This window comes from Cynocephalus volans, chromosome 4 (assembly GCF_027409185.1).
Source record: "Cynocephalus volans isolate mCynVol1 chromosome 4, mCynVol1.pri, whole genome shotgun sequence".
NCBI classification, from domain to species: Eukaryota; Metazoa; Chordata; class Mammalia; order Dermoptera; family Cynocephalidae; genus Cynocephalus; species Cynocephalus volans.
The window spans coordinates 158,603,425-158,617,012 of NC_084463.1; the positions used below are offsets into that span (position 1 = coordinate 158,603,425).

At 48.6% G+C, this 13,588-nt stretch overlaps 1 pseudogene; it reads left to right on the forward strand.

The window, feature by feature from the left end:
* On the forward strand, nt 1-932 carry LOC134376681 (olfactory receptor 8K5-like; annotated as a pseudogene).
* Nucleotides 933-13,588: the final 12,656 nt, after the last annotated feature.

Genomic DNA, 13,588 nt, shown 5'->3' on the forward strand with positions numbered 1-13,588 from the left:
ATGCGCCAAGAGAATCTAACATTGCTGACCAAATTCATTCTGATGGGAGTCACAAGGCGGCCTGAGCTGCAGCTTCCCCTTCTTGGTGTCTTTCTCGTCATCTCTGTGATCACAGTGGTGGGCAACCTGGGCATGATCATTTTGACCAAGGTGGACTCTCGTCTGCATACACCTATGTACTTTTTTATCAGACAACTGGCTTTCACTGATCTTGGTAATTCTACTGTGATTTGTCCCAAGATGCTGGTAAATTTCATTGAAGTACAAAATACTATTTCCTATTACACAGGTGCCACACAGATGGCTTCCTTCCTTCCGTTCATCATCAGTGAACTATTCATCTTGTCAGCCTATGACCGCTACGTGGCCATCTGTAACCCTCTCCTCTACAATGTTATCATGTCTCAGAGACTTTGTCATGTGCTGGTGGGCATTCCATACCTCTACAGTGCCTTTCAGGCTCTGATGATCACTATTAAGATTTTTACATCGACCTTCTGTGGCTCTAACATTATCAGTCATTTCTACTGTGATGATGTTCCCTTGTCACATATGCTTTGTTCCAATGCACGGGAAATGCAATTGTTGATCATGCTGTTTTCAGCATTTAATTTGATCTCCCTCCTGGTAGTCCTTGTACCTTACATGATAAGTCTGCTAGCCATATGTAGAATGCATTCTGCAGAAGGCAGAACAAAATCTTTCTCCACATGTGGTTCTCATCTGACAGCGGTGGTTGTGTTCTATGGGTCTTTACTCTTTGTGGACGTGCAGCCCAAATCCACTCACTCTTTTGATACTGACAAAACGGCCTCCGTGTTTTACACTTTAGTAATCCCCATGCTTAACCCCTTGATCTACAGCTTAAGAAACAAAGAGGTACAGATGCCTTCTACAGGGTTTTTAAAAATCAATGCAAATTTCGTATTTAATGTACAATATGGACTGTTGTTCAAATAAACTATGATAAAGGCAACCGTTACCATTTGGTAATATTTCTCATACATACAATTGCATTCTTCTTTGCACCAAAACAAAGACGAATTATAAAACACAGACAAATAGATTGTTGTTCTTATATTCAGCCAAATTAACTTTCGTATTTTCTATCTCGATTAACTATGGCTTCCTTACTGTCACTCCCAGCTGCTGATTCAATGTCACTTTAACGATTTTTACCTCAACTTTCCTGGCTACAAGGTCATCTGTATTTTGTACTGTCACAGTCTCCCCTTATTATCTTTGATTTGCATAAATATGCATAAAATTAAATCAATAATTCTGTTCTCAGTGGATTTTCATGGGATTTTATCTTTTCTGATAATTGTTGTGTCTTAAATGCTCATCCTTGTAACAATTTAAAGAACAAACTAACTGAGGAAGGGTGCAAGTTTTTCTACACCCATGGATCCCACCTGATCACAGTCACAGTGTTCTCGGGGACTTTGATATTCCTCTATGTGTAACCCAAGCCAGTCATTCTTTTGACAGTGATAAAGTTGCTTCTATATTTTACACTGTGATTATCCCCATGTTGAATCCCTTGATCTATCACTTGGGGAACAAAGATCTAAAATGTGATATCAAAGGATGTGGAAAAACGAATGTGATATTTTCCTCAAATTTACATACAGTGTGATTTTTATAAATTGGGCTATAGGCATCATATTTTACTCTGTGTGCTTGAAGAATAAAATAGTAAGCACAAGTGGATTCAACATGTACTTATATATTATTTTTACATGTCAGTCAATTCTCTGTAAACAGATTAATAAATAAAACAGTAAAAATATTTGCCTTCCTTCAGAGAAGTGGATGGATTTTATGCATAATAAGTAAATTTTATAGTGCAGTAGAATGTGCTAGATGAATATAGACCAACAAAAGCAGGTAAGTAAAGTGAGCATGCTGTGTGGCAGTAGGGAACAGTGCTGATTACACAAGTGGCAAGAATTCTTGTATTTTTATCACCTTCTGGGACAGAATTTGAAGTTCATGTACCTGTATTTGTATGCTTTCCTGTGTGGGGGGGAGATATTTTCATCTATTTTAGCCTGTATGCTTCTTACTTAGGGTTAGGGTTAGGGCTAGGGCCAGGGCTAAGGTTACGGCTAGGTTTAGGGGTAGGGTTAGGGTTCGGGCTAGGGCTAGGGTTAGGGCTAGAGTTAGGGTTAGGGTTAGGGCTAGGTCTAGGGTTAGTGCTCGGGTTAGGGTTAGGGTTAGGGTTAGGGTTTGGGGTAGGGCTAGGGTTAGGGCTAGGGCTAGGGTTAGGCCTTGGGTTTGGGTTAGGCCTAGGGCTAGGGTTAGGGCGAGTTTTAGGGTTAGGGATAGGGTTATGGTTTGGGGTAGGGCTAGGGTTAGGGCTAGGGTTAGGGTTAGGGCTTGGGGTAGGGTTAGGGTTAGGGTTAGGGTTAGTGCTAGGGTTTGGGCTAGGGTTAGGGCTAGGGCTAGGGTTAGGGCTAGGGTTAGGGTTTGGACTAGGGCTAGGGTTGGGCTAGGTTTAGGGTTTGGTTTAGGGTTAGGGCTAGCGCTAGGGTTAGGGCCAGGGCTAAGGTGAGGGCTAGGGTTAGGGCTCGGACTAGGGCTAGTGCTAGGGCTAGGGCTAGGTTTAGGGTTAGGGTCAGGGTTAGGGTCAGCCGTAGGGCTAGGGTAGGGCTAGGTTCAGAGCTAGGGCTAGGGTTAGGGTTAGGGCTAGGTTTAGGGCAAGGGTTAAGACTAGGGTTAGTCTTAGGGCTAGGGTTAAGGTTAGGGCTAGGGCTAAGTTTAGGGCTAGGTTTAGGGTTAGGTTTAGGGTTAGGGCTAGGATTAGGGTTAGGGCTAGGGCTAGAGCAAGGGTTAGGTTTACGGTTAGCATTAGGGCTAGGGCTAGAGTTAGGTTTAGAGCTAGGTCTACGGGTAGGGTCACGGCTAGGACTAGAGTTAGGTTTAGGGTTAGGGCTAGGTCTAGGTTTAGGGCTAGGCTTAGGACTAGGACTAGGGTTAGGGCTTGGGCGAAGGTTAGGGCTAGGATTAGGGTTAGGGAAAGTTTAGGGCTAGGTTAAGGGTTAGAGTAACACTTAGGGCTAGGGCTAGGGTTCGGCCTAGGGCTAGTGTTAGGGCTAGGGTTAGGGTGAGAGTTAGGGATAGGGCTAGGGCTAGGTTGAGGGCTAGGGTTAGGGCTAGGTTTAGGGCTAGGTCTAGGGCTAGGGCTTGGTCTTGGGTTAGGGCTATGGCTAGGGTTAGGGTTAGGGTAAGGGTTAGGGCTAGGGCTAGTGTTAGGGCTAGGTCTAGGGCTAGGGCTTGGTCTTGGGTTAGGGCTATGGCTAGGGTTAGGGTTAGGTTTAGGGTTAGGGCTAGGGCTAGGGCTAGGGTTAGGTTTAGGGTTAGGGTTAGGTTTAGGGCTAGGGTTAGGGCTAGGGCTAGGGTTAGGGCTTGGGTTAGGGTTAGGGTTAAGTCTAGGGTTAGGTCTAGGCTTAGGGCTAAGATTAGGGTTAGGGCTAGGGCGAGGGTTAGGGCTAGGTTTAGGGTTAGGGTTAGGGTTAGCGTTTGATGTTGGGCTAGGGTTAGGTCTAGGGCTAGGCTTAGGGCCACTCAAAGTCTGGTGAGTCATTGCAAGTGACCATCCCACGGCCCATCCCATGGGAAGTGTTTGCAGTACAGGTGGTGGCAGAGACGGGCCCATCAGGGAAACACTGGGGCACAGCAAGGACAGCTCATCTGTCCCCCCATCAGCGTAGGAACATCAGTGGAGACTGGTCAGGAATGTAGAACTGCAGGGGGTGCAGTTTGCTGACAGACGTGGGCCCAGACCAGAGTTTCCACAAGATCTCACAAGAGCTGGATGTACCCACAAAATCAACCATTAAACCCTGAGCTGCATAAAATGCCTTCCCCAGGGAATCAGCAGCAAAGCAGCAATTTATCCCAACCGCAGGGCTCAAGGGCTGGTCCCCACAGGAAGTTCCCCCATTTTAGAAGTAAGCAAAGGACAACAAATTAGTTGCAGTGCTGGGAACAGCAAAAAACCCAGCCCAACTGAAAGAGAAAACAGAATACCCACAACTAGAGACAAAGTTTGATATTAACTAGTAAAGGTCCCACATCACCAGTGAACAACTATAACACCTAGAAGGACCAGAAGTCCCCTGGGCTACCATGGCAGAGATGGGGGAGGGGGAGGGGACGCAGCCGTGCCCCCCGATAAGTGCAACCAGCTCAGCAACGACCACACAGCGGCTGCAGGAAGTGCCCCAGGCTCTCCTGAGCCTGGGGGGGGGGGGGGTTGAGGGCCTCGGCCATGCCCCCTGACACCTGCAACCAGCCCAGCCAAGCTGCCACAAAAAGTGCCCCCAGCTCCCAAGCTGGAGAGATGGGGGTCTAGGGCTTTAGCCAGAGCCCCCTGACATCAGCACCCAGCCTGGCAATGACTGAGCCACTGTTGGAAGCCCCCTGGTCTCCACTGTGGGAATGAGGGGTTTTCCACAGGCCTCAACCCTGCCCCTCATCCTTCCTCCTTCCATGCTGTTTCCTTCCCCTTTCCCCTCTCCCCCTCCCTCCCAACGGCTCCACAACGTCATAGAAGGTGAAGTAAATAAGTAAGTAAGTAAATAAATAAATAAATAAATAAATAAACAAGTAGAATAGAGTATACCAGGGGCTTGGGTACAGGGGAATGGGAAATTATCGTTTAATGGGTACAGAGTTTCTGTTTGAGATGATGAAAAAGTTCTGTAAATGCATAGTGGTGGTGGTCGCACAATATCGTAAATGTATTTAATGTTACTAAATCATACACTTAAAATGATTAAAATAATACATTTTGTTATATATATTTTACTACAATAAAAAAGCTACCTGCTACTTAAAGGTTGCATGACCTTAGTCAAGTCACTTAACTTCTCCAGGCCTCAGTTTCCTCATCTGTAAAATGGGGGCAATCATTCTTACTGCTGTTACCCTGGGGCAAGCCACCATCATCTCTAGCCTGGAGGATTGCAAACAGCCTCCTTGATGGTCTCCCAGCTTCACTCTTGGCCCTCCCTGCAAATGTTTTACAACTAAGCAGCCAGAATATTTAGAAACCTAAGTCACATCAAGTCAATTTCCTGCTTAAAATTCTTCCCAAACTCCTCCCCTTGGCTGAGAAGATCTGGCCCCTGCCTACCTCTCCCGTCTCAGTACTTTCTACTAGCCCTCCAGGTTCCTTCTGCCTCCAGGCCTTTGGCCTTGCCAGTGTCTCTGTCTTGAACACCATTCTCTGGGTTCTCTGGTTATCGAGGTCTCAGCTCAAATGTCACCTTCTCTTCCGGGCACTCCACTCCTTACCATGTACTCTAAAGTTGCCTTACCTCCCAGTCTTAATCTTGCCACCTCTATCCTGTTTATTTTCTTCATAGCACCTGTTATTACCTGAAATTGTCTTATCTTCTTTATAAAATTTGTTAATTCAACTGGCTGGGCTTTGCAGGGAGCAAAGCAGGAAATAGTTTTATTTTTCTCCCACCCGTATCTTTGCACTTGCTCTGTTGCTTCTCTCTTCTCACTCCCTGAAAATGTTTCAGCTAAGTATAGTTTTACCCATTTCTTTCAGGTGTTAGATCAATTTCAATTTCATGCATTCAAAAGTCCAATTCTTTTAGGAGACGTACAAAGAAGGATTTAGGAGTGAAGTGCCATGTTGTCTAAAGCTTGCTTTCAAGTTGTTCAGCAACACCATGCACACACACACAACATACAATGTTAATTTTTTAATGTAAGGGGTGAATATATGGGTGTTTCTTGTACTATTATTTCAACTTTTCTGTGTGTTTGAAAACTCTTATAAAAAGTTGGGAAAAAAAAGAAACTCTTTTGTCAAGTTAAAAAAATAAGACCAGTCCTACCAAAATAAAAATACTTATCTCCCATCCAACGTAAAGCTGCTCCTTCGCGAGCTGACCCAGGCCTGGTGTTCTGCAGTGGGGAAGCGGGGGCAGTGGGCGCGGGGTCGGTGTCTCCACTCTCTTGGACTCACTTCCTCTCCCACTTGCTAGCAGCTTCTTCCGGCTCCTTCAAGGTCTGGGAGGGGAGGAAGGATGTAAAGGAAAGGGGAGGGGTGCCTCGATTATGCTGTTGTTGTCACGTGGGGTGTCCTGGTGGGCTTCCCTCTCTGGAAATTGCGCCCACACGCTCCCTGATGGGAGTAATGCCCGCTCCGGCTGCCCTCCCCTGCTGCTGACAAGGCCTCTTTCTGCTGGGGTCGCCTTGTGCCCGCAGGCAGCCGTCCTGGCTGAGGTCCCATGGACAGCGCTCTAGCCCAGCTCTCCTGGATGCCCACTCTGGCCGTGGAAACGCATCTCCTGCCCTGCCAAAGGTGGAACGCAGGGCACTCCCTCCCACTGCAGCCCTCCCTTCCTTTATCCTGCCAGACTGGAGCCTGTCCCAGGTTTATGGTCCCCACCGCCTCAATGACTCACCATGCTCTGCCCAGTAGCAGCAGGAGCAGGAGCAGGCCCCTGAGTGTCAGCGTCTCAGCCAGCACCCAGGGCGGTGAGAGTGGGGATGTGGTGCCAGGGTCCCCTCTGGAAACCCCATGCCCTCCACAAGTGGTCTCTTGAGTCCCCTTACTTGGCTTGAAGAGTGTGTGCGTGCGTGCGTGTGTGCGTGCGTGCATGTGTGTGTGCGTGTGTGTGTCTGTTTGTGTGTGTGCATGCGTGTGTGTGCGTGTGTGTGTGTGTTTGTGTGTGTGTGTGTGTGTGTGCGCGTGTGTGTAAACATCACCGCCTTCTTCCTCCAGGGCTGACAACTCTCTAGGAGAATATCCTCACTTAGAAATTCAAAGCCTTTGAATTTCTCTATGGCTTTGCCTCCCACAGATTTGTCACCCCTTTTCCCCTGGGTGACGGAGCTGCCAAAGATTACTCAAAGCCCATCTCTTCTGAGCAGTGAGAAGCCCCCAGAAGGGGTAAATCTCCTGGAACCCTCAAGAGAGAGGTGTTCCTTCCATTTGGGAAATTAACCACAAATTGGGGTTCTGTTCCCCCATTTATTCTCCAGACCAGGAAGATACAGGAAGAGAACAGAGGTGGCGTTTTTGCTAAGTACAGTTTAACAAGTTTAACAATAGACATTCCATAATGCAATTTTCAAGAAGTGAAGTTGATCCACCAACAAAAGCTTGATCTTAGCAAACATTCTCTGCTTACAGCAATTTCCCACTATCTTTACATATCAATCAGTAACCTGTCTGTCTTTGAGCCAGCAACCTTGCTGTGTTACAATTCTTTATCTTACAACAGAGACTATGTAGCCTGAAGAAAATATCCTGTGCTTTGCAAGGTCCATATTTGAAACTGCAAGGCTTTGGAAAACCAGGCCCTGTGAAGTACATTTTTTTAATGAATACTTCACATTTCTCAGTATCTTCCACATAGACTGAGGTGCTGGTAGTGGGCTCAGGAGAAATACTTGGTTTTCTCATCTCATAGTAAGTCCAGCAGAGGCGGCTGTGGCTCTTGGCTCTGGGGATCCAGCAGAGAGACCTGTGAGCAGGAAAGTTGTCATTCAATGCCCTTCCTTGTATATTTACTTGTTTACACTTGGCCTTTTGTGTGTGTGTGTGGTGAGCAGACCTGCCAGCTTCCTTCACCACCATGTCCTGGGATGGGCAGGAGAGAGGCTCAGTGTTTGCTGGTGGAGTGGAGTAGATAGTCTTGTGAGGATACGATAGACAGGGCATACGGGGCTCTCTGCAGAAGGCTGGCACAGATGAGGGAACTGTTATTATGGTATGTCAGTTGAAGGTGAAGACAGATGCCAGAGTTCAGGTGGGGCAGGGGCTGGATCTACGAATCAAGAGTTCACAGCAAGGAAGCCAGATGCCTTCCCCTGTCCCGTCCCAACCTGCCACACTCTGCTTCACCCCTGCAGACCAGCCACATCCAGTCTTAGCTTTTGCTGGGTCGAGTCAGCTCAACCTAGGGGGTTAACCTGGAAAAGAAAATGGTCCAGAAAGCAAAGGCTAAGCAGAGAGTGGGGCAGGGCGAGCAGAGGTTGTGGATCTGCGGGATGAATGTTTGCCACGGGTGTGCAAAGGCAAAAACAAACTAAAAATAAGAAAAAAATTTTGATTCTCCCTGTTGAGAAAAGGAAAGCGACTTTCTCCACTCCCTTTTCTTTAGAAAACTTGTGAGTTCTTTCTCTGCCTTTTTGAAATGTATGTAAAACTTTTCAAAAGCTAGATAAGCCTCTTGCCAGCTTTTACATCTGGTGGAGTTTGAATGTGTTGTCCCCTCCAAAACTCGTGGAAATTTGATCTCCAATGTGGCAGTGTTGGAAACTGACTAAGTCATGGGGGCGGATCCCTCATGAATGGATTCACGCTCTCCCTGGGGGAGGGAGGTTAGTGAGTGAGTTCTCGCTCTATTAGTTCCCGTGAGAGCTGATTGTTTATAGGACCCTGGCACCTCCCTATCTCTCTCTTGCTTCCTCTCGCCATGTGATCTTCTTGTACCCGCCAGCTCCCCGCCACCTTTCCACCATGAGTAGAAGCAGCCTGAGGCCCGTGCCAGATGCAGCTGTCCCAGAATCGTGAGCCAAATAAACGAACCTCTTTCCTTTATAAATTACCCAGTCTCAGGTATTTCTGTCCTAGCAACACAAAACGGACTAATACAACATCCCAGGAGTGTTCGCTCGAGATCCTGGAAGCCAGTTCTTTTAAATGTAACTAACCATCGAGGGAGTTAGCGTCCCTGTCTCCCAGTTGCTGTGGGCAGGTATAGGAGCCTCAGTTCAGCTGGTGCCTGGCTGCAAGCTGCAAACCTACCTCCTGTCATAGAGACAGAGAAAGGCATTTCCCCTTTGTGTAAAGACAATTGGCAAATACAGGTGCCCACGTGACCCACAGGGAAACTTTGGGTGAACTGTGTGTGCCCAGTGGTGCTGTCAAGTCCTCATGCTTGAGGACTAGCTGTGGTTTGTTTTGAGGACAGGTGTGTCACGGGCAGTTTTCTGCGTGGTTATGTAAAGCGTGAGAGTTCTCTCCGTCTTTGTAGTCTCTTTGCGGATCGCCTGCGATGCGCACCAGATTCTGGTTTAATGCTTATTAAACCTTCTCCCTTCCACCTTTGCAGAGAGGTTTTCTCGGTTGGCAGGAAATCCTGTCTTTACTCTGTATCTCCCAGGCCGCTGTCGTTGCCCTTCCGAGATGTTTCTTCTTCTTTTGGTGCGTGCGTGTGTCATCTTGTCCACAGAGACAGGTGGCAGCCAGGTGGCCCCTTAGACCCCTGGGGCCTCCTTGGGAAGGGTCAGACGTCCTGGATCCACTGAGGCAGCCGCTCCTGAGAGGGGCCCCTCGCCCAGGGAAAGGGGCACCTTTGAGGGCTTATTGCCGTGGACCCTCGGCATGGTCCCGGGAGGGCAGGTCCGGGTTCGGGGCCCAGGGGAGGCAGAGCCCGGCCGGGCTGGGGCCCTGGACTGGAGCCTTGCACGGAGTCGCAGCGGCAGGTCCCTCCGCACCCGCGCCGGACAGGCCCGACAGCGACCCCGTGTGGCAGCGCGAGGCGACAGCGGCGGGACTGCGGCTTCTCTCTGCAGGACTCTGTGGACAGCAGCAGCCTCTGGGGGCGGGGGGAGAGTAAGGCAGATGAGGGCTTGATCCGCAGGTCGGAGAAAAATAGACGACATCATGTGACATTTCCTGAGCGCCAACAAATGAGAGCGCAACAGACATTCCCGAGTCCTACCTCATCCCTGAAGAAAGGTTTGGCTTAGGGTTAGAGCTAGGGCTATGGTTAGGTTTAGCGTGAGGGTTAGGGTTAGGGTTAGGGCTAGGGCTAGGGTTAAGGTTAGGGTTAGGGTTAGGGTTAGGGCTAGGGTTAGGGCTAGGGCTAGGGCTAGGGCTAGGGTTAGGACTAGGGCTAGGGTTAGGGCCACTAAAGGCTGGTGAGTCATTGCAAGTGATTGTCCCACTGCCCATCCTATGGGAAGTGTTTGCCGCACAGGTGGTGGGAGAGACGGGCCAACCAGGGAAACACTGGGGCACAGCAAGGACAGCTCATCTGCCCCCCGATCAGCGTAGGAACATCAGTGGAGACTGGTCAGGAATGTAGAACTGCAGGGGGTGCAGTTTGCTGACAGACTCGGGCCCAGACCAGAGTTTCCACACAACCCAGGTGTATGGGATCTCACAAGAGCTGAATGTACCCACAAAATCAACCATTAAAACCTGAGCTGCATAAAATGCCTTCCCCAGGGAATCAGCAGCAAAGCAGCAATTTATCCCAACCGCAGGGCTCAAGGGCTGGTCCCCACAGGAAGTTCCCCCATTTTAGAAGTAAGCAAAGGACAACAAATTAGTTGCAGTGCTGGGAACAGCAAAAAACCCAGCCCAACTGAAAGAGAAAACAAAATACCCACAACTAGAGACAAAGTTTGATATTAACTAGTAAAGGTCCCACATCACCAGTGAACAACTATAACACCTAGAAGGACCAGAAGTCCCCTGGGCTACCATGGCAGAGATGGGGGAGGGGGAGGGGACGCAGCCGTGCCCCCCGATAAGTGCAACCAGCTCAGCAACGACCACACAGCGGCTGCAGGAAGTGCCCCAGGCTGTCCTGAGCCTGGGAGGGGGGGTTGAGGGCCTCGGCCATGCCCCCTGACACCTGCAACCAGCCCAGCCAAGCTGCCACAAAAAGTGCCCCCAGCTCCCAAGCTGGAGAGATGGGGGTCTAGGGCTTTAGCCAGAGCCCCCTGACATCAGCACCCAGCCTGGCAATGACTGAGCCACTGTTGGAAGCCCCCTGGTCTCCACTGTGGGAATGAGGGGTTTTCCACAGGCCTCAACCCTGCCCCTCATCCTTCCTCCTTCCATGCTGTTTCCTTCCCCTTTCCCCTCTCCCCCTCCCTCCCAACGGCTCCACAACGTCATAGAAGGTGAAGTAAATAAGTAAGTAAGTAAGTAAATAAATAAATAAATAAATAAACAAGTAGAATAGAGTATACCAGGGGCTTGGGTACAGGGGAATGGGAAATTATCGTTTAATGGGTACAGAGTTTCTGTTTGAGATGATGAAAAAGTTCTGTAAATGCATAGTGGTGGTGGTCGCACAATATCGTAAATGTATTTAATGTTACTAAATCATACACTTAAAATGATTAAAATAATACATTTTGTTATATATATTTTACTACAATAAAAAAGCTACCTGCTACTTAAAGGTTGCATGACCTTAGTCAAGTCACTTAACTTCTCCAGGCCTCAGTTTCCTCATCTGTAAAATGGGGGCAATCATTCTTACTGCTGTTACCCTGGGGCAAGCCACCATCATCTCTAGCCTGGAGGATTGCAAACAGCCTCCTTGATGGTCTCCCAGCTTCACTCTTGGCCCTCCCTGCAAATGTTTTACAACTAAGCAGCCAGAATATTTAGAAACCTAAGTCACATCAAGTCAATTTCCTGCTTAAAATTCTTCCCAAACTCCTCCCCTTGGCTGAGAAGATCTGGCCCCTGCCTACCTCTCCCGTCTCAGTACTTTCTACTAGCCCTCCAGGTTCCTTCTGCCTCCAGGCCTTTGGCCTTGCCAGTGTCTCTGTCTTGAACACCATTCTCTGGGTTCTCTGGTTATCGAGGTCTCAGCTCAAATGTCACCTTCTCTTCCGGGCACTCCACTCCTTACCATGTACTCTAAAGTTGCCTTACCTCCCAGTCTTAATCTTGCCACCTCTATCCTGTTTATTTTCTTCATAGCACCTGTTATTACCTGAAATTGTCTTATCTTCTTTATAAAATTTGTTAATTCAACTGGCTGGGCTTTGCAGGGAGCAAAGCAGGAAATAGTTTTATTTTTCTCCCACCCGTATCTTTGCACTGGCTCTGTTGCTTCTCTCTTCTCACTCCCTGAAAATGTTTCAGCTAAGGATAGTTTTACCCATTTCTTTCAGGTGTTAGATCAATTTCAATTTCATGCATTCAAAAGTCCAATTCTTTTAGGAGACGTACAAAGAAGGATTTAGGAGTGAAGTGCCATGTTGTCTAAAGCTTGCTTTCAAGTTGTTCAGCAACACCATGCACACACACACAACATACAATGTTAATTTTTTAATGTAAGGGGTGAATATATGGGTGTTTCTTGTACTATTATTTCAACTTTTCTGTATGTTTGAAAACTCTTATAAAAAGTTGGGAAAAAAAAGAAACTGTTTTGTCAAGTTACAAAAATAAGACCAGTCCTACCAAAATAAAAATACTTATCTCCCATCCAACGTAAAGCTGCTCCTTCGCGAGCTGACCCAGGCCTGGTGTTCTGCAGTGGGGAAGCGGGGGCAGTGGGCGCGGGGTCGGTGTCTCCACTCTCTTGGACTCACTTCCTCTCCTACTTGCTAGCAGCTTCTTCCGGCTCCTTCACGGTCTGGGAGGGGAGGAAGGATGTAAAGGAAAGGGGAGGGGTGCCTCGATTATGCTGTTGTTGTCACGTGGGGTGTCCTGGTGGGCTTCCCTCTCTGGAAATTGCGCCCACACACTCCCTGATGGGAGTAATGCCCGCTCCGGCTGCCCTCCCCTGCTCCTGACAAGGCCTCTTTCTGCTGGGGTCGCCTTGTGCCCGCAGGCAGCCGTCCTGGCTGAGGTCCCATGGACAGCGCTCTAGCCCAGCTCTCCTGGATGCCCACTCTGGCCGTGGAAACGCATCTCCTGCCCTGCCAAAGGTGGAACGCAGGCCTCTCCCTCCCACTGCAGCCCTCCCTTCCTTTATCCTGCCAGACTGGAGCCTGTCCCAGGTTTATGGTCCCCACCGCCTCAGTGACTCACCATGCTCTGCCCAGTAGCAGCAGGAGCAGGCCCCTGAGTGTCAGCGTCTCAGCCAGCACCCAGGGCGGTGAGAGTGGGGATGTGGTGCCAGGGTCCCCTCTGGAAACCCCATGCCCTCCACAAGTGGTCTCTTGAGTCCCCTTACTTGGCTTGAAGAGTGTGTGCGTGCGTGCGTGTGTGCGTGCGTGCATGTGTGTGTGCGTGTGTGTGTCTGTTTGTGTGTGTGCATGCGTGTGTGTGCGTGTGTGTGTGTGTTTGTGTGTGTGTGTGTGTGTGTGTGCGCGTGTGTGTAAACATCACCGCCTTCTTCCTCCAGGGCTGACAACTCTCTAGGAGAATATCCTCACTTAGAAATTCAAAGCCTTTGAATTTCTCTATGGCTTTGCCTCCCACAGATTTGTCACCCCTTTTCCCCTGGGTGACGGAGCTGCCAAAGATTACTCAAAGCCCATCTCTTCTGAGCAGTGAGAAGCCCCCAGAAGGGGTAAATCTCCTGGAACCCTCAAGAGAGAGGTGTTCCTTCCATTTGGGAAATTAACCACAAATTGGGGTTCTGTTCCCCCATTTATTCTCCAGACCAGGAAGATACAGGAAGAGAACAGAGGTGGCGTTTTTGCTAAGTACAGTTTAACAAGTTTAACAATAGACATTCCATAATGCAATTTTCAAGAAGTGAAGTTGATCCACCAACAAAAGCTTGATCTTAGCAAACATTCTCTGCTTACAGCAATTTCCCACTATCTTTACATATCAATCAGTAACCTGTCTGTCTTTGAGCCAGCAACCTTGCTGTGTTACAATTCTTTATCTTACAACAGA